The following is a 24,621-nucleotide window of genomic DNA, read 5'->3' as shown; positions in this document are numbered from 1 at the left end:
ATGGAGATAAAACTGACACTTCCCATGAATACAGAGGAAACGGACACTAGCAGATTCATCTCTCTGAAGACTGGAGTGTATAACTCTTGATGGTTTGCTATTGCATCCCTATGCATTCATGAGAATTGATTGTGCCAGAGACATTCATGTCTGTAGCTGAAAAAACTATGGGATCTTAAGCTTGCCACTACATTAACCGACCAGATAGGCGGGATATAAATAAATAAATAAATAAATAAATAAATAAATAAATAAATAAATAAATAAATAAATTTAATTTAATTTAATTAAATAAATAAATAAATAAATAAATAAATAAATAAATAAATAAATAAATAAATAAATAAATAAATAAATAAATAAATAAATAAATAAATAAATAAATAGAGATGGCCAGGAGCAGGTGCCGTAAGATCTGCCTTGGACTCCTTGGTGACACATTTTTACATTTGATTATCTTCTCTGCTTCCGTCATAGCTTTTCTCCTGATATTTGGTCTTCTTCTGGTTTTTTGGCCGCAGTGTCCATTTGGTTTCATGATTGAACTGCGGTATACAAAATCTTTAACAGTCCAGACTTCTTTACTGTCTACATTAAAGTTAGGTACATCTTCTGTTGTGATTTTTGTCTTCTTCGTGTTCAGCTGCAGTCCCGCTTTTGCACTTCCTTCTTTCAACATCATCATCAGTTCTTTCAAGCCACCGTTGCTTTCTGCTAGTAATACGGTGTCATCTCCATAAACTATTGGCTTTAATTATTTAATTATCTTAAATTATTGGCGTTCTTTCACCTTCTCCGAATACACTCTACCCTTGTGCAATTTGTCTGTAAGGCGTTTGTGGAGCTGATCTTCAAAAAAAAAAAGAAAGAAAGAAAGAAAGAAAGAAAGAAAGAAAGAAAGAAAGAAAGAAAGAAAGAAAGAAAGAAAGAAAGAAAGAAAATAAAATAAAATAAAATAAAAAGAAAACAAGCAAATGAACAAGAGATTTTTTTTTGGAGCTCAAAATAATAAATAATAAGAGGCTAGCTCTACTGCTTTAAAAAGATGGTTTGCTATGACTCAATGGGCAGTTGCTATATGTTTTAACAAAGAATGTGCAAGCCCACATCATGCATAGCTCAAGGCTTACTGTATAGTTTGATTTGGGTCAAATGTAATGCTCATGGGAATGTGCATTTCTGCCACCTAACCTGTTTTCCTTCCTATAATGGCATTTCCTCAGAGATGCATGCCTAGGCAAAAAGAATGGCAAATTAAGTTTGTGTTTACCTTCCATAAATTTATCACAAGACAAAACACCTTACATGCAAGATATGGAGCTGAGGAAAACCACATGCTTTGGCCAAAAGACATCTTTCACCATTTGAAGGACCATACCTTTTGTAAAACAAACAAACAAACAAACTAGCATGCTATGTATAATGTTGCCTTCTTTGAGTCCTTGACTGGCAGATTCTTAGGAAGATCTAATTAGGAGTGGTCTGATGTTAAGAAGGATCTGAGCCTGGTCCTGATTGGCTTGCAACTGGATGTGGAGAATGGAATCCAATTCCCAGGTCCCCTTCTTTAGCATTTTGACACAATATATTAATATGAAGCCCACTACAAAGCTTCATAAAGAAAGGTCTGGGAATCTGCCTACGTCAACAGGAAGTGGGAATGATTACTTCAGGATCAGTTCCTTCCATTGATCACATGCCAGCTCTCAACAAATCGTACCTGCTTCCCACAGAGGTTGACCAATCTATCTGGAAAGCACACAAGTCATGCTCAGGAGTGGGGGAATCATCACTATGCTGTAGTATTCTTGTAAAAAAAAATGAATAGATTCCCCTGCCCAGTGTCACCTCTCTATGTGGACTTCAACACATGGATTCGACAGACAGAAGAAGTATGGGGTGAATGCTTTTTAAAAACACACACACAGAGATATACACACATGCCTGTGCGTACACACACCACAGAGACAAATGCACGGATACATACCTTTCTACCTTTGAAATGTGTAGAGAATGTGATTGCTATTTCTGTAATGTAGTGAAACTTCATTGTCTGAAGCCAGTAAATAAACTATACGCTAGATGTGTTGTTTGGGAGAAACAGAACCCATTTCATATTCTTTTCCTGCACCATATTAACTTATCTGCAGCATCCCAGGAAGCTCACACAGTCTCCCAGCAAAGAGTTAATATGTGAGGGAAGCAATAATAATGACTGTGTTTAGCGGCTCTTGTCTCATTTCTGTGTCTCTGCCGGGTCGGCCTTCGGTTTCTTTGCAGGCTTCTAAAGTGGAGTCCTGGTGGGATACTCTACTGTAATTCTCTTTCTTTCTCTCTTCTTCTCTTCCCCCTCCCTCCCTCCCCCCCGTTATCGTGCAGTGACTAAATAATGGAGAACTGAGGAATGGAGATAATAGAACCACTGACATCTGGCTAATTGCCATTCCAGCTGGAGGTTGCTTGGCAGCTGAAGGGGACATGATTTGTGGATGAAGAACCTCTAGTGAACCGTGATGGACAGAAGTCATTGGGGGTAAAGAGGGAGGGAGGGAGAGGCGGGGAGGAAGAGAAAGGAGAGAGGGAGGGAGAAGAGTGAATGCACAATTTTGGACCCTCAAAGAGACTCTCAAAGGGCAGTGCCTGCACATCTAATGTCCTCATATCTGAAATATGCCCAGGTACATCTGAAGCAACGTTGATTGGACAGATGGAATAAGTGTTTTGAATTATAATATAAACAACAGCTGTCTCTTGCACCTTTTAAAAAAAAAAAACTGGTTATCTTATCAGAGAAAAATTGGTATTTGTCGGTTGGAATGAATTTAAAACAGTAACAGTAATCACAAAAGGATAGTTGAGCAATAGCTCTCTCCCCATTGTTAACAGCAAAAGGCGTTCTATATTTCCTTGTGCCATTCCTTCTCTGTGACTTATCTCTCAGCCATCATCCAGTCAATCATGGCAATTATTCTCCATGTCAGTGTTGGAGTGGAGAGAGCTGAGTGGAGAGAGAGTGGAGATCTATCAGGCTTGTGAGGAGACATGAGCCAGTCTCATGTAAACAGACATCATGTAAATGTTGAGGATCCCCTATGAATCTTCTGGAGGCCTAGAAGTCTCTCTTTCTCTGGGTCTGTCTGTCTGTCTGTCTGCATGCCTCTGCCTCTCTCTCTTTCTGCTTGACACTTGTGTGGGTACACTGGTTTTCCCATGACCAATGGACCCCCCTTCCATTATCTCAGACAGAATTTGCAAGACTGTGTGTGTGTGTGTAATTGCACAGTTGCACAAATTATGAAACTCCCAACGACTGAACTGGAGTTGTTCCATGTTGGTTGGATGGTCTGCATACTTGTCAGCCATCCTTTTGTGTTTGCCCCTCTCTCCTGCTGTGCTGGCTCTCTGTATCATGTACAGGGGTGCCTCGCATAACAATGTTAATTGGTTCCATTAAAAACATCGTTATGTGAAAGCATCGTTAAGCGAAACACCATTTCCCATAGGAATGCATTGAAAACCGGTTAATCCGTTCCAATAGGAGCCTATTCAATACATTTCAATGGTGGAAAAAAAATCACCAAAAATTAAAAAAGACTCAGAACGAAGCCAAATTACTTTAACAAAGGTTTTATTAGGTGCACTAACAATTCCAAGCATTTAAAACATTTTTTAAACATTTTAGAATATTTTTAAAATAGCAAAAACAGGGCTGTCAAAAAAAACGTTAAGCGAAACAGGGGACCTAAAACTGTCATCGTTAAGTGAAGCAAGGTCGCAAACATCATTATGTGAAAATCCCCCATAGGAAACATCGTTATGTGAGGCGGCAAAATTTCCAGCAAAGGCCATCGTTATGTGAATTCATCGTTGAGCGAGGCACTCATTAAGCGAGGCACCACTGTATGTGCTTAGGGGAGATTCTCAAATTCTTTGTTGTCACATTTTGTGTGCAAAAGTTGGAAACATGACAGAAAAAACAAAACACAGTTTGTTGCCTTGTTTTCCCACACAACATGAGAACCCGCATGGGAGCTGGCAAATTCTCCACATCTGTGGTGCAATCTTAAATAGGGAAGTAAGCAGATGCTTACTCTGACTGTTCCTTTACCCATTCCACCCCTATAAGTTCTGGGACAGCTAGATCACTCCAGAACAAGAAATGAGAAGCAGGTCTTTTCTAAAGTGAACAGCTCTTCGTTGTCCGTTCAAAACAAAACCAACCTCCGCTGTTTTTGCAGCACAACACCAACAGATTGCAACAATATATTTTTCTTTGAGAATCCATTTCTTTCCCACCTACTGTGAGGGTTGCACCTAAGATCAAAGTAAACAAGGAAGCCAGGAGGCGGCTCTTGGTCCTCAAAGTTCTTGGTGCTCAGAAAGTCCCAGGGCTTTACCCTTGGGACTTCTGCCTCTACTATACTATTGCTTGACAAGTTGTCTCATTGATATGAGATATCCTGTCCTGGCAAAGAAATAAGAAGCTGGCAGGAATTTATCACATCTCTACTCACTTCTCAGACATATTTAGCAAATGGTGAAAAGTAACTAGCCCTGTATCAGCTTTGACAGGAATATTAGCCATTTCTCTTAGTTCCAATTTTCCCAGAGGTTACATCAACAGAAGGCATTCCTAGGAGAACCAGTGCTGTGCAGTGGATAAAATTACAACTACTGCTCAGGGTATCTGGGTTCAAATTCCTGGTTGGCTATGGAAATACAATGGGACCATGATATCTGTGGAGGATTCTTTCCAAGCCCCCGTGTGGATGCCGAAAAATGTGGAAGTATGGAACGGTACATTGCATGGTCCTTAGCTCCTTCTAGTGGCCAGTTCTGGTTAATACACCCTAGAAATATGTATAAATATTTTTTTGGGGGGGGTGTTATTTAGTATTTTCAGGTGATGGATAAGTGAAACAGTGGATACTGATCCCGTGGATAGGAGGGTCCTATTGTAGTCATTGGAGTGGCATAGGTAAGACCCATTCTTAGATATTTGACTCACCTTGAAAACTCTGTTAAGGTTACTGCAAGTTCAGTGAAACTAAAGGACACTTAACACAGCTTTCCAGAGAAAAATGGCAACCAGCGTTGGGGACCATTTTTTGTGGCATCCCCAACAGTTGCCCATAAAGCAGCGTAGAACAATGCAATCACTAGAGAATTTTGAGAACAATTCAGGAGCCATGTCATTCCTTGTTAGAAATCAGATTAATAGCAAAGAAATCGTCAATTTAGAATTTGTTTTACAACAGCTAGTAAAGCTATTTTGAAGTGTTCTGTGCCATCTCATATGGCTTGTGGAAGAAATAAGCAGGCAGAGAGAGCTGAATGATTTCACAGGGGCAGTGAATTGTCCCTGGTTTTTACTCTGAACTTTAAAGGAAATATTCAAAGTATTGAACGTATAGGGTTTCAGCACATCTTGTAAAGCTTGGGTAAAGCCCTCAAGACAATTCATTGTCCCTGTGAATTTGGAATCACTCACGTTTAGTGGAAGCAAAAGCAAGGGGAAAAACTGGTTTTGGACTACATTCTCAGATTCACCAGCCACCATTGTAATGTGAAAAAAAAACTTATAGTTCCTAGTTGATCCTAATTTAGGAATTAATATCATCCATTTCCCCCATAAACCAGGGGCAGATAATTGGCTATAGGATCCCATGCAATACCCAAATCTATAAAGCCCCAAATGACTTGGGTCTAAACTATCTGAAAAACTATATCTCCTTCTATGAGACTGCTTGGGTATTAAGCTAGTTGGAGGAGGCCTTTCTCTCTGTCCCACCACCTTTGCAGATGCATTTAGTGGACACACGGGAGAGGGCCTTCTCTGTGGCCTCTCCCAGATTCTGGAACTCCCTCCCACAGGAGGCCAGCCTGGCCCCATCTTTGCTGTCCTTCTACAAGCAGACCAAGACCTTCCTCTTCAGCCTGGCTTTCTCTTAGTGACTGATTGTCACAGAGACAGTAAGTGGGATGGTTTATATTCCTTTGCTTCTAAATCTGTTTTTGCATTTGTAATATAATGTTATCAATTCTTTAATATTTGAACAATTTACCGTTTTTACTTTGTAATGTTGTATTTTTATTGATGTAAGCCGCCTTGGGTCCTTTTTTGAGGAGAAAGGCAGGGTAAAAATATTTTACATAACTCAATAAAAAAACAAATTAAGTTGATCTAATATGGCTCTGGGCATAAATTCAAAGCCCCAATTCAAGTCACCAGTTCAGAGGTCTGCAAAAGCAATCTGGTCTATCTTTTTTGGAACTTGCCAAAAGTTAAAAAATAAATAAATCTTCATTAATTGGACAGATAGAACCCTTTAAAAAAAAAGAATATCGGGAGGGGAAAAACAGGTAGATGTGGGTGTCTTTAACTATGATTCTCCGATGCTATCCTTTCAAGCATGATCTGAGCACAGCATCTGGCTCCTCTGCCTGAATCACCTTGTCGGATCAGGGTCTCTGTGTGCAGTCAGAATCCAACGCACAGCAAGTGATCCGTGTTCCAACAGAGTTACCTGTATAGCCCTGAACAGATGGCCAGCATGGTTAACTTTGACAGCTCTAGTAAGATTACTGTCCTGAACATCTGTTTAATGGTTACCTGTGCTCAGGTCCTTGTCCACAGAGGCATGCCTCAAGCGCTCTCCTGTGTGCACAGATTTTGGATCATTGCCCACCTAATGTAAGGTCGTGCCAATGCAGCAAATGCTTGAATGACCTTTACAATGGGCTCCGAGCAAACCTCTCACAGGTACGTTCCTAGCCTATCATTCTCACTTTCCCATCCTGTGCACTAATAGTCCACTTTGGGACCTGGTAGCCAGGGCTACCTTGAATGTGACGAGGTCACAACTTGGCAAAATTATAGGTTTTCCTGTAATGTTGCTCTGACAATCAGAGCTTGCCCTAGACTTTTGTAGGGCGTCAACCCTACCAACTTCAGCACTTCATACTGGCTGAGAGATTCCAGGACAAGAAACGAACATGTTTAGGTGTGACGTGCAGGCAGAAGGACCATGTATCTCCATTTGAACCTCCTCAAGTTTTAAGATCTTTAGGGGAAGCCCTTATGTTAGTCCCGCAGCCTTTTGATGTTCTTTAAATTGTTTTAAATTAGCTGTCTTTTAATTATATGTTTAACTGCATTTGAAATCTGTGCCCTTACCAGCTTTGTAAACTACCTTAGGTTTCTGAATGGGGAGCAAAGTAGGCAAGTAAACAAATAAAGATCACATGACTTCACACAATGACTTGATTGACTCTCTAGGACCCGAGATTTCCTAGTGTTAACGAGCATGACTTGGCTAATTTGCCACAATGCCTCTTATAGTTTGCATTTAAATAATTCAACAGAATTGCTTGAATGGAAGAATTCAATTGAATTGAATTTTCAGTTGAAGAATCCACTTTAATTAGGCACTTTAAAAGAAACATTATTTTAATTAGAGAGTGAAGCTGTTGCATGCTTATAAAAGTGTAAAGGCTGTACAACACCATTGATGGAATTCTTCATAGCAGTGTTTCACCTGTTGACTCAGATGCCCTTCCTTTTGAAATATTACAAAATTTAAAAAAAGACCTCAAATACTAAAAACAACATTGAAAAATAACTTTCAAACAGGAATCATACTTAAAAGACTAAACCAATAACGTAAATGTAAATAATACTAAGCAGGGCAAAGTTCCATGGGTTTATGAGTCATAACTTCAAACTGTGTTTTGCTTTCTCATCTTCTGTACTCAAGAAATTGTGCAAATAGGATTTCAGGTGCTGAATTGCAACCAAATGGATGTGTGTGCAACTGGGGTAGTGAAAAGGCACTTCTCTGTCTTTCTTCATTCCTGTCTACCATCACCCCAAAAGCTTGAGTATCCTGCTGAAGGAGGACAGAGAAGAGGGGAATCTCTGAAAACTGGCTGGAGGCCTCTGTTCCATTTAGCACGGTCAACTGACTCAAAGTGCAGCATATGTTTGTGTGTGGACTCCAGGAGGACGTGGTTTCTTTAGGGAAAGTGATGTACAAACCAGTTTCTGCCAGTATGGACGTACAACTGGACCATGCTTAGGACCAACATAAGGACATGATAGCATCTCAGTTTTTTGAACTTTCCAGTGTAACTTGTTATGTTTTGTTTTTAAAAAAATCTGCCTAAATAGTTATTTTTACAGCTACCTGGGTCTGAGAAACATGCATATGTTACCTGCTATGGTACTCTTGTCACTGAATTCATAATTATGTGTAGAGATGGGGACAAATATAAAAACGGATCGGTTTTTTTTTGGCAAAAATAGCCGATTCGTTAAATATTTGTCGATCTGTATTCATCAAATGTTATGTCCCGAGGAATGCAGATTGATGAATATTTTCCCATTTTTATTTGTCCTTCGTACTTTTGTTTTTTTTAAAGCATTCTGCCTACCGACTGCCGATCAGCTTATTGGCAGGCCAATAGGCAGCCACCACCCCGGCCACCCACCCCCACATCATACCTCACCCCTTCCTCTCCCTACCTTAGCCCTCCTGCTGATCCCCCTTACTGTAATTGCCACCGCAGCCTCTGAGGTCTCCATCTGGCTGCCACAGCCACAGCGTGTAAAAAGGAAGACTGGCTGCCCTTTGCAAAGATGGCAGCTGCAGCTTCCCTACCCTAAATGAAGCCACATCCACCATCTTTGCAAAGGGCAGCTAGTCTCCCTTTTTACACAACGTGGCTGTGGAGGCCAGATGGAGACTTCAGAGGTGGTGGCGGCGATTATGGTAAGAGGGTGTCAGCAGGAGTGGAGGGGGGCAGTGGCAGCATGGCGATAGGTGTGGTAGCAGGGGGTGTGGTGGCAGTTTTTTAAATACCCCCCACAAATTGATGAATGGCTTTGTTATTCATCGCTTCATGGGGGCAACTTCGTGCTTCATGAGTCGTCAACTTTTGATGATTCACAAAGTGGGACGACTCGTCCAAATGGTGAGTCATCCCCATCTCTAATTATGTGCCATTAAGATGATTTTGACTGACAGTGACCTTTCGGAGGGTTTTTCTAGATTTCCATAGGGTTGATTCTTCTCCAGAGATGCACCGCGAGGAATGCAATTTTGCTTATTTTGAAGTTGAAAATAAAAGAAAACACACACTCGCACACCATTTCTATGTGAAAAAGCAAAGCAATCACTTTCTTCAACTTATTTGAGGTAGGCAGGGTACTGGAGATGGGTATAAACCACAATATGATGGTTGGTGGTTTGTGGTTAACCATGAACCACAAGCCATGATCCATCCAAACTTTTCTTTACAAATGAATCACAAAGTGGTTCATCTTTTTTTTTAAAAAAAGGTTCATTCCTGGGGGGGGGGAACTAAACTCCCAACCCCCAGCTTGCCCCGGCCCCCTTCCCACTACCCTGTCACCTCCCTACCGGGGGTCCTGTTGCTGTCTCCTCTTCATCCTGTTCCTCCTCCTCCTCTGCTGTTGCTATCTTGAAAGACAGGCTGAGCTTCTCTTCCAGAATTGGGGCCTGCAGTCTCTGCATGTCCCTGGCCTATCAGCTGATAGGCAGGGCATGAACAGAGATGGCAGGCCTAACTTCCAGAAGGGAAGCCAGGCCTACTGTGCCTCAAAATGATGATGGCGGAAGTGGAGGACAAAGAGGAGGAAGCAACAGGACCAGATGGGGAGGTGATGGAGGCAGTGGGAAGGGAGCAAGGGCGGGAAACAAACCAGAAATTTCATGCAATCATAAAAAAAGTTTGTGGTTTGGGTTCATCAATTTTGATGAACCCGAACCAACCCAAAACAATGAACCAGTGATTTCTAATGAACTTCCTGGTTCGTTTTTCATTTGTGCCCATCTCTATAAGGTACATGTGTGCATTCTGCTCTATTTTGAACTGGAAAGCAAGGATCTTGCACCAATCAGAGCAGGGCAAGATGCTTTATTTTATTACAGCATGCAAGAGGTGTGGGAGGCATTTGTCCACATCTTCTTGGAACTCCAGAGCTTCTCATGAACAGAGTGAAGGGATACTGCTAGTGTTGCAGAGTTTTGAATTATGATTACACTCTAGCATCAGAAGTGTAGGCATACACAGAAGAGAATAACTCCGAATTCCCCAATTTAGTTCACCTCATTAACAGGCACTTACAGTCTCAGTAACTCACTCTGAGATATTAATATGTAATAGAAAGAATAAAAACATGTTATGTACTTACAGTTGAACAGATAAAACAGCAAAACTGATAAACATGGATACCTGCAGCAACAGACCTCAATAAACTAATGACGGCTTGCAGACTACTAATTGCCAGCAAAAGAAAGAAAGAAAGAAAGAAAGAAAGAAAGAAAGAAAGAAAGAAAAAGAGGGAAAGAACTGAAAAGAGAGGTTGAGTTATCTTTTAATCAGAGGCAGAAGGGGACTACTGGTTACTACTGTTAGTGATTGACAGTAACCCCATTCCATAAAGGTCCCTCCCAGCCACACACAGAGGCAGCATGCAAGGTTACAATAACTCTTGTCAAGACTTCAGGAAATGTAGCGACTTGCTCTCAACAGTCTACTCACCTACATGAGAGTCAAATACATGCTATTATAATATAACACAAAGTCTCTAAACCAATTGATATTTTACACAGGTCAAGAAATGCTTTGTTAGGCAGCTTTCTTTCTATAATTAGCCTTTCTTTCTATAATTAGCCAGAAATCTCTTAGAACTCACAAGCAGGGCAACGTGTCCCATCTCTGTTGGTTCTTTTCAGTGCCTGATCTTCAATGGGAAGCACTTCTATACAATAATATGATGAGAGGTTATGGTGTTTTCCAGTGAATGAAAACAATGCACGGTAGGGCCTGAACGTACAGGCTGGTGAAGCATTCAGAATAAGCTGACCTTATGGAAATTACTTGGCCATTTTTTGTGGTTAGATATAACACAGTCAGTGTCATATCTAACCACAAAAAAGCAACCATGTTGATTTTGTGCTCTGTTGAAGTTTGCATACCCTGGGTACCTGGTAGAGAAGTTTGATTCTGTACAAAAAGCCGGCCTCTGTAGCATTGAGCAAATTGCCCCAGTTCCAGAGTGCCCCCAGAAAAAGGACATGGTGAATCACTTCTAAATACTTTATAGCTAGAAAGCTCTGGAAAGTGTTGCCATAAATCAGAATTGACCTGGAGGACAAAATAATAATAATGATAATAAAAATAAAAATTAAAATTGAAGCAACAGTTGAGAGAATGAGAACGTCTGGGGGGAAAACCCTATTATAGGATATTTATCATATGTTTGAACTAGCAGCACCCCATCCATACACTTAAAGCGTGCTGCTTATATACCGCCCCATAGTGCTTCAAGCACTCTCTGGGCGGTTTACAATTTAATTATGCAGGCTACACATTGCCCCCCCAGCGAGCTGGGTACTCATTTTACCGACCTCGGAAGGATAGAAGGCTGAGTCAACCTTGAGCCGGCTACCTGGGATTTGAACCCCAGGTCGTGAGCACAGTTTTTTTAGCTGCAGTACAGCGGTTTAACCACTGCGCCACGAGGCTCCTTAGAATGTCCCACTAAAATCTAGTTTGGCAAACCACGCTACCCACCCCAGATAGTAGCAAAATAAGCCAATTACTTTGCCTTCTGGGGGGGGAGGGAACCCAGCCTATGTAGCCTTGGGCAAGTTTCATAGCCTCAGAATGCCCCCAGATGAAGGGAATGGTAAATTGTTTCTGAGTACTCCATATCTAGAAAAACCTGGAAAGGATCACCATAAGTCGTCGTCGTCGTCTTTCTTCTCCATAAGTCATCGTTGTCGTCTTCTTCTTCTTCTTCTTCTTCTTCTTCTTCTTCTTCTTCTTCTTCTTCTTCTTCTTCTTCTTCTTCTTCTTCTTCTTCTTCTTCTTCTTCTTCTTCTTCTTCTTCTTCTTCTTTTCTGTGCCATCAAGTTCCCTCCAACACAATATATACCAACCCTATCACAGAGTGAGCTCCAAAATAGCCTGTCCTCAATTGCCCTGCTCAGCTCCTGCAGACCCAGCCCTATGACTTCTTTTAGGAAGTCAGCCCATCTCATATTTTTTCTCCCTCCTTTCCTGCTGCCTTCTACCTTTCCCAGCATTACTGTCCCTTCCAGAGAATCGTGCCTTTTCATGATGTGCTCAAAGTTGGACAGCCTCGGTTTCAACCTTTTTGTCTCCAGAGAGAGTTCAAGCTTGATTTGATCGAAGACCCACTTGTTCGTCTTTCTGGCATTCCGGAAAGTATCTGCAGAGCTTTCTTCCAGCACCACATTTCAAATGAATCAATCTGTTTTCCTGTCAGCTTTCTTTACTGTTCGCTTTTCACCCTCATACATACATGGTGATAAGAAATATAAGAGTGTGAATGATCATAGCCTTGGCCTCCAGAGACACATCCTTACACCTGGTGCTCTTTCCTAATTCCTTCAGTACTGCTCCTCCTCATCTCAGTCTCCTTCTGATTTCTTGGCTGCAGTCTCCATCTGGATTAATAATTGAACCAAAATATACAAAATCTCTATTTCAATGTTATTGATGGTATGCAGTTACCGATTATTCATTCCGAGTCTGGTTCCCAGATAGTTTTGGATCCATCATACTCCTAATGATATCACAGGGAGACGATAGTGTCTGTAAACGCAGGAAATAGAAGCTAATGATGAGCTTCTATGACACTACTAAGAAGAGCCCATGTTAATCCCTCGGCTGTACACAATGCAACCCACAGGCTACAGTTGTGCAGCTCAAGTCGGGGGAAGATCCTTTCATGAATTTCCAACAAATTTACAACAAAGGTCGGTTGTAGATGGTGAATTATGCATCAGCATATGTTCATGCTAATTTATGCACTACTGACAATATTTTGGCACCAGATCAGTAACTACCAATTATATTTGCAAAAAGTTTGTTGATTAATACTATTAAGGAGTAAGGAGTACCTCTTTGTAAGTTTTGTGGTTGTTGTTTTTTTTCATCTGGTATAATGGGAGTTGTAAAACAGGCCTTTTTTTCCCAAACATCTGAAATCTGTAATCTAAAAGATTTCAAGAGATGCCTGATCATTATCAACAGGGATGGGATTTTTGGATTCCTCCCACCTTTCTGGAAGCTCAGTCTGACAGATAACTGGAAGAAGGGCCTAAACTAGAAGACTTCAAGGCCTAGCTAGGCCTAGCTCCACCCAATTTCTTGTTCAGAAAGAAAGCTCCCATCTCACACTAGGACAATTTCCTTTCTACACAGGAAATGTACTTGGAGATAGGCCTAGTTAGGTACCAAAACGTTTCAGTTTAGGCCTTTCTCCCAAGTGACTCACATTTCTTTCTTTCTTTCTTTCTTTCTTTCTTTCTTTCTTTCTTTCTTTCTTTCTTTCTTTCTTTCTTTCTTTCTTTCTTATTGAATGATTTATCTCATGCTGTGAACTGGCTAGCAAATGATAATACTAATGGGGTGGTCTCCTTCATGGATTGCTGCCTTGTCGTGGCGAAGGGGCTTGAGTAACTCAGAGAAGCTATGGGCTATGCCATGCAGGGACACCCAAGACGGACAGGACATAGTGGAGAGTTCCGACTAAACGCAATCCACCTGGAGTAGGAAATGGCAAGCCACTCCAGTATCTTTGCCAAGAACGCCCCATGATCAGAAACAAAAGGCTAAAAGATATGACGCTGGAAGATGGGCCCCTCAGGTCGGAAGGCGTCCAACATGCTACTGAGGAAGAGTGGAGGACAAGTACAAGTAGCTCCAGAGCTAATGAAGTGGTTGGGCCAAAGCCGAAAGGACGCTCAGCTGTGGACGTGCCTGGAAGTGAAAGGAAAATCCAATGCTGCAAAGAAGAATACTGCATAGGAACCTGGAATGTAAGATCTATGAACGTTGGGAAGCTGGAGGTGGTCAAACAGGAGATGGCAAGAATAAACATCGACATCCTGGGCATCAGTGAACTAAAATGGACAGGAATGGGCGAATTCAGCTCAGATGATTATCATATCTACTACTGTGGGCAAGAATCCCGTAGAAGGAATGGAGTAGCCCTCATAGTCAAGAAAAGAGTGGGAAAAGCTGTAATGGGATACAATCTCAAAAATGATAGAATGATGTCAATACGAATCCAAGGCAGACCATTCAACATCACAATAATCCAAGTTTATGCACCAACCAGCATTGCTGAGGAGACTGAAATTGAACAATTCTATGAAGATTTACAACACCTTCTAGAACTGACACCAAAGAAAGATGTTCTTCTCATTCTAGGGGACTGGAATGCTAAAGTAGGGAGCCAAGAGATAAAAGGAACAACAGGGAAGTTTGGCCTTGGAGTTCAGAACGAAGCAGGACAAAGGCTAATAGAGTTTTGTCAAGAGAAGAAGCTGGTCATCGCAAACACTCTTTTCCAACAACACAAGAGGCGACTCTATACATGGAAATCACCAGATGGGCAATATCGAAATCAGATTGATTATATTCTCTGCAGCCAAAGATGGAGAAGCTCTATACAGTCAGCAAAAACAAGACCTGGAGCTGACTGCGGTTCTGATCATCAGCTTCTCATAGCAAAATTCAAGCTTAGACTGAAGAGATTAGGAAAAACCACTGGGCCACTCAGGTATAATCTAAACCAAATCCCTTATGAATACACAGTGGAAGTAAAGAACAGATTTAAGGAACTAGATTTGGTGGACAGAGTGCCTGAAGAACTTTGGATAGAGGCTCGTAACATTGTCCAGGAGGCAGCAACGAAAACCATCCCAAAGAAAAGGAAATGCAAGAAAGCAAAGTGGCTGTCCAACGAGGCCTTAGAAATAGCAGAGAGGAGAAGGGAAGCAAAATGCAAGGGAGATAGGGAAAGTTACAGAAACTTGAATACAGACTTCCAAAGAATAGCAAGGAGAGACAAGAGGGCCTTCTTAAATGAACAATGCAAAGAAATAGAGGAAGATAACAGAAAAGGAAAGACCAGAGATCTGTTCAGGAAAATTGGACATATTAGAGGAACATTTTGCGCAAAGATGAACATGATAAAAGACAAAAATGGGAAGGACCTAACAGAAGCAGAAGACGTCAAGACGAGGTGGCAAGAATATACAGAGGAATTATATCAGAAAGATTTGGATATCCCGGACAACCCAGACAATGTAGTTGCTGACCTTGAGCCAGACATCCTGGAGAGCGAAGTCAAGTGGGCCTTAGAAAGCCTGGCTAACAACAAGGCCAGTGGAGGTGATGGCATTCCAGTTGAACTATTTAAAATCTTGAAAGATGATGCTGTTAAGGTGCTACATTCAATATGCCAGCAAGTTTGGAAAACTCAACAGTGGCCAGAGGACTGGAAAAGATCAGTCTACATCCCAATCCCAAAGAAAGGCAGTGCCAAAGAATGCTCCAACTACCGTACAATTGCACTCATTTCGCACGCTAGCAAGGTTATGCTCAAAATCCTACAAGGTAGGCTTCAGCAGTATGTGGACCGAGAACTCCCAGAAGTACAAGCTGGATTCCGAAGAGGCAGAGGAACTCGAGACCAAATTGCTAACTTGCGCTGGATTATGGAGAAAGCCAGAGAGTTCCAGAAAAATATCTACTTCTGCTTCATTGACTATGCAAAAGCCTTTGACTGTGTGGACCACAGCAAACTATGGCAAGTTCTTAAAGAAATGGGAGTGCCTGACCACTTTATCTGTCTCCTGAGAAACCTATATGTGGGACAGGAAGCAACAGTTAGAACTGGTCATGGAACAACTGATTGGTTCAAAATTGGGAAAGGAGTACGGCAAGGCTGTATATTGTCCCCCAGCTTATTTAACTTATATGCAGAATACATCATGCGGAAGGCTGGACTGGAAGAAACCCAAGCCGGAATTAAGATTGCCGGAAGAAATATCAACAACCTCCGATATGCAGATGATACCACTCTGATGGCAGAAAGTGAGGAGGAATTAAAGGACCTTGTAATGAGAGTGAAAGAGGAGAGTGCAAAAAACGGTCTGAAACTCAACATCAAAAAAACTAAGATCATGGCCACTGGTCCCATCACCTCCTGGGAAATAGAAGGGGAAGATATGGAGGCAGTGTCAAATTTTATCTTCCTGGGCTCCATGATCACTGCAGATGGAGATAGCAGCCCTGAAATTAAAAGGCGCCTTCTTCTTGGGAGGAAAGCGATGACAAATCTTGACAGCATCTTGAAAAGCAGAGACATCACCTTGCCAACAAAAGTCCGAATAGTCAAAGCTATGGTTTTTCCTGTCGTGATGTATGGAAGTGAGAGCTGGACCATAAAGAAAGCAGACCGCCGAAGAATTGATGCCTTTGAATTGTGGTGCTGGAGGAGGCTCTTGAGAATCCCCTGGACTGCAAGGAGAACAAACCTATCAGTTCTAAGGGAAATCAACCCTGAATGCTCACTTGAAGGACAGATCCTGAAGCTGAGGCTCCAGTACTTTGGCCATCTCATGAGAAGAAAAGAGTCCTTGGAAAAAACCTTGATGTTAGGAAGGTGTGATGGCAAGAGGAGAAGGGGACGACCGAGGATGAGATGGCTGGACAGTGTCTGCGAAGCAACCAACATGAACCTGACACAACTCCGGGAGGCAGTAGAAGACAGGAGGGCCTGGCGTGCTCTGGTCCATGGGGTCACGAAGAGTCGGACACGACTAAACGACTAAACACACACAAACACAATGGGGTGGTATAGAAGTAGAAATAATAAATAAATATGTCCTTCTGTCAAGTATAGGATTTAGAGTCCAAAAATTCAAAAATCTGATCCTTGCCTACCAAGTGATTAGAAGTTCTGGTATGAAATTACTGTTCTTTGAATGTATGTTTCCCTATATTATTTGTTTAGGTGGCCCATATTTCTCTGCAATATTATACCCTCTGGTGAATTGAACTCAATTGCATGAATGACGCTGACACCTTTCATAGTAATGCATTACTCTATGGGACGCTGGAGTTAATTTAACCCAATACCTTGGGCAATGCAGGATTCAAGCACTACATTTCTTGTTTCCCATTTTTTTCCATGAGTCCAGTAAGCTAACCCTCAGAAATATTTAGGAGCCTTGTGATGCTCAACTCTTTTTAGAGCTGATAATTGGTAACAGAGAATTGGAACACTCTAGATCTGGAAAGACCATCCCAGGGTCGTTGAGTACAAATCCCTGCTAATGCAGGAAATCCACAGCTAAGGCAACCTTGGCAGATGGCTCTCTCACCTTTAATACCCTCCCATGAAGGGGAATCTGTCACCTTCTGTGGCAGTCCATTTCATTGCCAAACACTTATTACCACCAGAGATTTCTTCTTGATGTTTATTCAGAATCTCTTCTTGAATGCTTTGGTCCTGCATTCTGGTGCTTTGGAAAACAAGTTTAATTCATCTTCCACATGATAGCCCTTGGGACACTGAAGGCGGCTATCTTTTAATCTCCTAATTGTCTCTTCTTTTCAACCTCATGCGGTTGGGTGCTCCTCTTCCACTGGGCAGATAGATGACAAACATGCCGGGTTAAAACCTAGGACATTTAACAAGCATCTTTTACAATTTTTGCCCAATCCACCAAGATATTTTCATGTTTTCCACCCACTGAGACGAATAAGAGTTGACTCTCTTATACAGTAGAGTTCGGTTTGGTTCTATTCGGTCTTGCCTAAGAGAACATCCCTTGGAATAGTTCCTGCCTGTTGATAGGGGAGTTGGTGCAGTGTACTCTCTTTTTTAAAGGATATTGTGCAAAAGTTTGCCAGATCTTTGGCTTGCTCAGTAATATGGACACATATCCATTTGCTGTTTAGACAGCATCCATGATGAATGGCTTCCTGATGGTTTCTTGGTCATGACTGATGAATGACACGTTTAAGCAATCATTAAGCATAATTAGATTCAATTGATGGGGCATTTTTTACTAACATTTGCTAGCAATGCAAATGAAAATAAATGGATTAGGAAGACTTAGCATGGATAAGGTGGCACATGGGTGCCTTAATGGCATACATGTGTTAACAATTCATGCATTTTTGTAATATATGTATGGGGGTTGAAGAGCTGATAGTCTAAATACCACATGAATTTTGTGCATTCATGTCTCTCTACGTGTGTGCATCCTGCATTTTCAGGCCAGTATCCCATTAGGCTATAACACAAGCAACATAAAACAGATAAACAACCTGCTTAACAATTTTTAAAAGTCTGCCATTTTGCTACAAGGAAGCAGCAGGATATTTTAACAAGAACGAAATAATGTTGCCTTAAATTGCTGTTAAAAAGCCAATCAAAATGGGAAGGAACAAACTTCCAACATAGTGTTCTAAACTTTTAATGCTACTGATGGAAAGGTTTTTTTCTGCTTAGTGCCTTCTAAACACTTGACATGTTACGGTAAGGAAACCACAACAACCTAGAATTCTACCGAGAAGCTAAATAGGAGCTAGTGTAGGTGGCTTTAGATTGACATTAGACTGTCACTATTTTTTTCTGTCTTCATAAATTTCACAGCAATTCTAGCAATATTATTAATGTAGGTTGGCTGTCACCCTATTTTTAAAACAAAACAATTTGTTCTGTTCATGTCTAGCATACAGATGTAATGAGTTCTTATTACATTCTCCGTTGCCATCAAAGGCATAGAATGACAGACTGTCCGGAGTTTGTTAACCTCTGCAAGATTTCTTGACTGCAGAAGGAGAACAACACCAGGAGGGCTTTCTTCCCCATTAAGATTTCCATAATTTGTGCAAAATGTTTCTGCACAAAACTAGTTGTCTTTTCTCCAAGGACTGACCTTCCTATCACAGTGTTTGGAACTGTGAAAGAGCAGAAGCGCCATGCTCACAACACAGATACTGACTCACTGTCCTCCCCAGGGATCCTGAGGTCTGTAATTGGCTTAACTGTATGAACTCTTTTGCCACTGGATTTCATCCCAGACATTATGCTTCTGCTTTACTGCACTTGTTTACTGGAGCACAGCCAATTAAAACAAGAACCTATCATTTCCTCTGAACTATATTTCTAGGATATGGAATGATTTTCCCTTTAAAAAAAAGAAGACTAATCCTAGCTGAGTATCCCCAATTAAAAATAGATATACACCAGCAGTGGTGCAGCAGAATGAGGATTTGTAGGGTTGAAGTGTGGAAGTGACAAATAGCATTCCTTCTTTCCCTGGGCTTAGCTACAATCCTTATAGTAGCTGGGAGAGAAATAGACTTTTCCAAGAGTAGTATTCTAGTTATAATGCAAAGTATTTAAGGGTGGTTTGGTTTTGAATGGCAATTAAGAGCCATTAACTATAGAAAAGAGCTATTCCCTGCTTTTCTGTCAGTCTTCTCCTCGCCCCCCCCCCCTTGTGAGAGAGGGCTTGGCTGTACAGTGGTGCCTCGCTTAACGGCGATAATCCGTTCCAGGAAAATTGCTAAGTGAAAACATTGTAAAGCGGAAATAGAAAGCCCATTGAAATGCATTGAAAACCTTTCAGTGCATTCCAATGGGCTTGAAACTCACCGTCCAGCGAAGATCCTCCATATGGCATCCATTTTTGCTGCCTGTATAGCGAGGAATCCGTCCCTAAACACAGTGAGAAAACATTTTATTTACCCGGTGGCCATTTTGAAACTGCCGATCAGCTGTTTAAAAATCATTGTTTTGCAAAGAATTGGTTCCCGAAGCAGGGAACCAATCATCACAAGGCGAAATTCCCCCATTTAGACCATCGTTTTGCGAGCGCAATTGCGAGTGCAAAAAGATTGTCGTAAAGCAGATTCGTCATAATGGGGGGCAATCGTAAAGTGAGGCACCACTGTACTATATTGGAGTTCCTGTACTTTCAAACATATAACTGTGCTATTATGCACCTGTTATATGTATAACATAAATATCACATTTTTCACAGTGTATTTCAGATTTTACATATAAATATAATGTATCCAGGCATGACCCTGAAGAATTCTCTGGAAACGTGTTATTCATGAACCAATGGAACAAAAACACTTTAAATGGAACATAAATGTGCAGAGCTTTTTTAAAAAATACTTCTTTGACTTCAAACCCCAGAAGCACCATCCAGCATTGAGGAGGAGAGAAATCTTATGAAAATGGGCCTCTGTGTGACGCTCTCTGGAAAATTAAAAAAAGGAGTAACATTTCCAGGTTCTGATATGTAGGCTGTTTGGAGGAGAAACCTTGCAGAAACTGAACTAAATTGCCCATTATTCAACAGTAGGACAAGAGAGGCAGGAATGAAAGACGGAACAGAGAAAAAGAAATGTGAAATAGTGGAAATGGCTTTTATTTTCTCCACACACCCCCGTTCCCCTTTTTTTAAAAGGAGATTGATGACATGCTTTACAAAATCTATATTAAAATGTATAAATATATGAAGGCATATAAGAAAACTTAGCTTTGGAACCTGAGTTCCCAAGAGCAGAATTTGACTCTTAGGGTAGCTACACTTGACAAGATGGTAGGAATTGATGCAGTGTCTCAAACCTTTAGCTGGCCCTTTGTAGGAGGCCTCCAGTGAGACCCTGTGCTCCTGCTTGACAGAGCTGTCACTCTCTAACAAAATACAAGAAAATGGGGATTTTGTTGCACAAGTGCACCCCTGTTGCCTTATAATGACAGGGTGTATATGTTAGGACTGTAACCCCTTCCTTCTGTCTGCTTAAATGCAAGGATGAGGAAATGCAATGTTTTCCTTCTTGTATGTGAAGGAGACCAGGAATTTTCTGACTTACAGCGGAATCTTTCCTTGGCACCAGAAAGTGCATACAACAGGCACAAAATTGCCAATTTTTGTGGCCAGTTGTGCAATTAATTTTGTTGCACAAAAACAAGGATAGTTGCTGCCCTTTTTGTTTATCAGTTTGAAGCACTGGATGGGTTGTTGACATCTTTCTTGAAAGACAGCCCTTCTCTGCTTGAAAGAATCTGTCTGTGCAGTTTCACAGGATAGAGCCATTTAATGCAAACAACAGAGACCTTGTGGGATGAGAGAGAGCTTTGCCCTCCCATCCTGAAAAAAAAAGAGGTGAGACACAGCTGATGGGTTGAAACTAGGGGAACACTTTACTGAACCCAATATATGTATTTGAACTTTAAAGTAGAGCTTTAAACTCTAAACTTGAAGTAAGGGGCCTCCTGCAGCGCAAAATTATAGGTCTGGAACTAGATATCACACATGACCATATTTCCAACCAACCATGAGTGAGTTCCAAGCCCCGAATTCTGTCTGTCCTTAAGACAGGCCAGTCCTGGCCAGCAATGGTCTAAAGGTCTCCCTTGCCCACCAAGTCCCTTGATCTTAGGCAACCCTCACTCGGAGAAGGTCCCCCAGCGCATTTGCCCCCATCACTGTAATCTCGTGATCCACAGTGCTGAGAAGTCAGATGCGCTAGCATCTCCCATGTGCCTCATGGGAACTCACCAGTGCTTGTTTCTTCTGCCCACCAATGTGACCTATTTAATAATAACCACACCCCTTGTCCCACTATGCACGATGTGGGATAGGCGAAAAACCCCATAGGCCATGAAACCTGCCAATCCGGCTTGAATTTCTAAAAAATTCCTATCCAGCTCCCAAAGGCAACCGGTTAACCTTACACTGTACTCAAAGAGTGGGCAGGTGGATTGCTGGCCTCAAGAAGAGGTAGATGTGGGGCAGCCTGAGAAAGGGCTCTCATGCTCCAACCCATCATGCCATCCGGGAGCAACAGTTCCGTGTCTCTCCTCCTTTTGTCTTCCACCTTCAGAGCTAACCTTTGTCTTGTCTCAGCTGGAGGTAGGGAATCTAGTTGGGCTGTCAAATTCTCCATGGGGATCTCTCATTATTTTGATATAGGCCCAATGTCTTAACGAGGCATTGTCTTGGAATTCAGCTAATATTTTTTTTTCTATATCTAGTGTATGAAATGATTCCCTCCTGCATTTGGGATGCAGTTATGCTCCATAGGAAACATGTGGTGTTTATATTTCAGAAGTAGAAGGTCTAGTTTATTTTCAGGAACCTGCAAGCTAAAGGAACAAGTCTCAATAAAAGCAAAGAATGGGGGAACGGAGAACGGTCGTAAAGGAAAACATGAGGGAATGCCATTCTGTACATTTCAGTATTCGGTCCATAGAATGCAACCATCAGCTATCACCCCGAAGAGACTCACAGACAGCATGCGAGAGGAACTTTGCCAGAGGTGTTTGAAGGACAGATGTTAATGAGACATCTGAAAATGACTTGGGGAAGCTGAGGGAAGGTGGAGGGGGGGGGGAGAGCCGCCAGCCAACTTGAACTGCTGTCAGTCAGTGATCTCATGTTGTAACAAAAGACTGGCTCTGTGTTATTAAGTGCTTAAGGTGGTGAGCCTCATGTTTTTAATTTTATAGTTCCTGTAGACAAGTAAGTGCTCTGATGGATTGCAGCCAGCTGGCTCGTGGATGGAGCTCTTCCCATATTTTTCACTGATTGCCTGGATGATCCGAGGCATCTCATCTCTGGCCAGTGAGCGGTGTTCCTTATTGTTAAAAAAAAAATAATCCCACTCGAGGAGCAGTTTTCTGACTTTCCCGTCAGACAGTTTTAAAGTTCAGATTTGGAAGAAGCGCTTCTGAAATTGGTCTTTAGCTAGGGAACAGGTGTCATCAACAACATTATACCTGATGACCAGCCTTTTCTCCATCCAGTTCCATTGACTTCTATGGAGAAACAGGAGGTTATCAGCTTCGAACACAACTCAAATTAAGAGTCAAAGAACATTTAAAAGCATATTGCCAGGTACATCTTGGACGGTGAGGGGAAGAACAAGACAATAATCATAGATCACAATTGTCCAGTGCAGGAGTTCAAGAAGAACTGCATCCAGCATTTCTTTGAAAAAAAATGCTTTCATTTTTTAAAAGTCCCTGGCATCTTTCAAGGATCCTTTGAGGAAGGTTCATAGATCAGTGGTAATGTATAAGCATTGCATGATGAAGGTCCAAAGTAGTTACAGTTGAAGGAAATGGGAAAGACCCTGGAGTAATTATCTTTTCAGTTTTGCTTTCTCCCAATTGTAATTTCTTCATATTTTCTCAAGTTCTTGCTATCAAACTCATGAAGGGATGTGGGAAACCCTAATTTCTTATTAGGATTGCCCACAGATGCCCCATTTTGTTTTGGATCTCCATACAGGAATTGGGAACATCTATCAATTTCATCCTGAGCTATTTGTGTCCCATCCAACTGAACTTGTGCCATGGAGAAAAATCTAGTGATAAGCCTTGTTTTGGCTTGCGTTGGAAAACCAAAGCGGCTATAACTATTTTTTTTTTTAATGGTGTCAACACACATGACATTTGGAGATGTGATTAACCTAAATGGGGATTTATCTGCTAAACTGCAGACAGGTTTGAAATTAGAAAAAGGCTGGAAATTTCTTTTTTGCTTTGGCACTGGAACACCGGAAATCTCCCGCCCTGGTAGACTCTTGAGAAGAGAATCAGACTGCCAGATCTGAGAAGATTAATCAAAGGCGTCTTTAAACATTGTGGCTTTTTTTTTTTCAAAATCAAACCAACCAAATCAACCAACCAAAACAGAAACCTAAAGGGAACAAAAAAAGTCCCAAAGCAATTTGTGCCCCGGTTGATTCAATCTGTGCTCTTCCCTTAAACTCGCTTTTGTAAATTTGCTTTGCTTCACTCTCCAACCAAATTTGGCCATTCTATTTTGATCCAGGTCTCATACAAAATAGCCCAGATCAGGCTGATTCATTTTGTAATCTGGGAGTTTTCTAAATCTAGCATCCCTAGTTTTTACAAAAATTAGCCTCCATTGTTTGTATCGGCAAGATCCAACAGCAACCCACTACAAGGACCATGTTGTACCTGCCTAACATGTAACTGTCACCAGTGATGAGCCCTTCAGGAGAAAGAGTTGGCAAACTTAATTCAGAACCATAACATAGATTGATAATACCAGTATTACCATCATACCATGATGCACCACCTGGAGGCATCATGGCCTCTCCCAATTTGAAGAGACACTTGTACAGCAGACCGAGGCAAAGAGGCAGTCCCGAAACAAGCAAAACCAGGAAGCTGGACAGGGGACAGATTGGATTTGTCTTCAATGTGGAAGGGATGGTCACTCTCGAATTGGCCTTCTCAGCCACACAAGATACTGTTCCAAGACCGCCATACAGAGCACGATACCATAGTCTCTTGAGACTGAAGGATGCCTACAATACCAGTACAGACAGATACATAGGGGATAATGCATTTTTCTTGTACAGAATTACCTATAGTATTATCTTCATTTCTCCAAAGCCCTATTCAGGCATTAAAGAACCCAAGGTTCTCAACACATGGAGAGAGGGGCGCATGGCTCTTTCCATTGTTGTTTCCTTTTGAGTGACTATAAGAGGTTCCTGCAGACTCATCTGCATGGACGAGAATCTTTGAACATCTGGGCTCATTCCTATAAGGAGAGTCTCCACACAGTAGGAGAGTGTTCTGTTCAAACTCACTAGTGACTGCATGAAATGGGAGCTAGAGGTGAGGCCTGGCTCTTCCCTTTGTATGTTGAGAAATCTAGATCCAGTTAATAGCACAATAGGGCTCAGCACTTTAAAAGG

The 24,621-nt window shown here is 41.6% G+C and overlaps 1 protein-coding gene and 1 long non-coding RNA gene across 3 annotated transcripts in view; both read left to right on the top strand.

Annotated features, from left to right (window-relative positions):
- The window catches only part of DCC (DCC netrin 1 receptor), a 1,127,120-nt gene that overhangs the window by 218,752 nt on the left and 883,747 nt on the right, over positions 1 to 24,621 (top strand). The window lies entirely within an intron of this gene.
- Positions 409 to 2,891, top strand: LOC144586250 (uncharacterized). Its single transcript, XR_013540969.1, has 2 exons — positions 409 to 1,557; positions 1,680 to 2,891. It is a non-coding gene; the product is annotated as an uncharacterized LOC144586250 (long non-coding RNA).

The sequence above is a fragment of the Pogona vitticeps genome, chromosome 2, assembly GCF_051106095.1.
Source record: "Pogona vitticeps strain Pit_001003342236 chromosome 2, PviZW2.1, whole genome shotgun sequence".
In the NCBI taxonomy this organism is placed as follows: domain Eukaryota; kingdom Metazoa; phylum Chordata; class Lepidosauria; order Squamata; family Agamidae; genus Pogona; species Pogona vitticeps.
The sequence above is the reverse complement of the archived record's forward strand: the minus strand, read 5'-3'. Positions and strand labels throughout refer to the sequence as shown.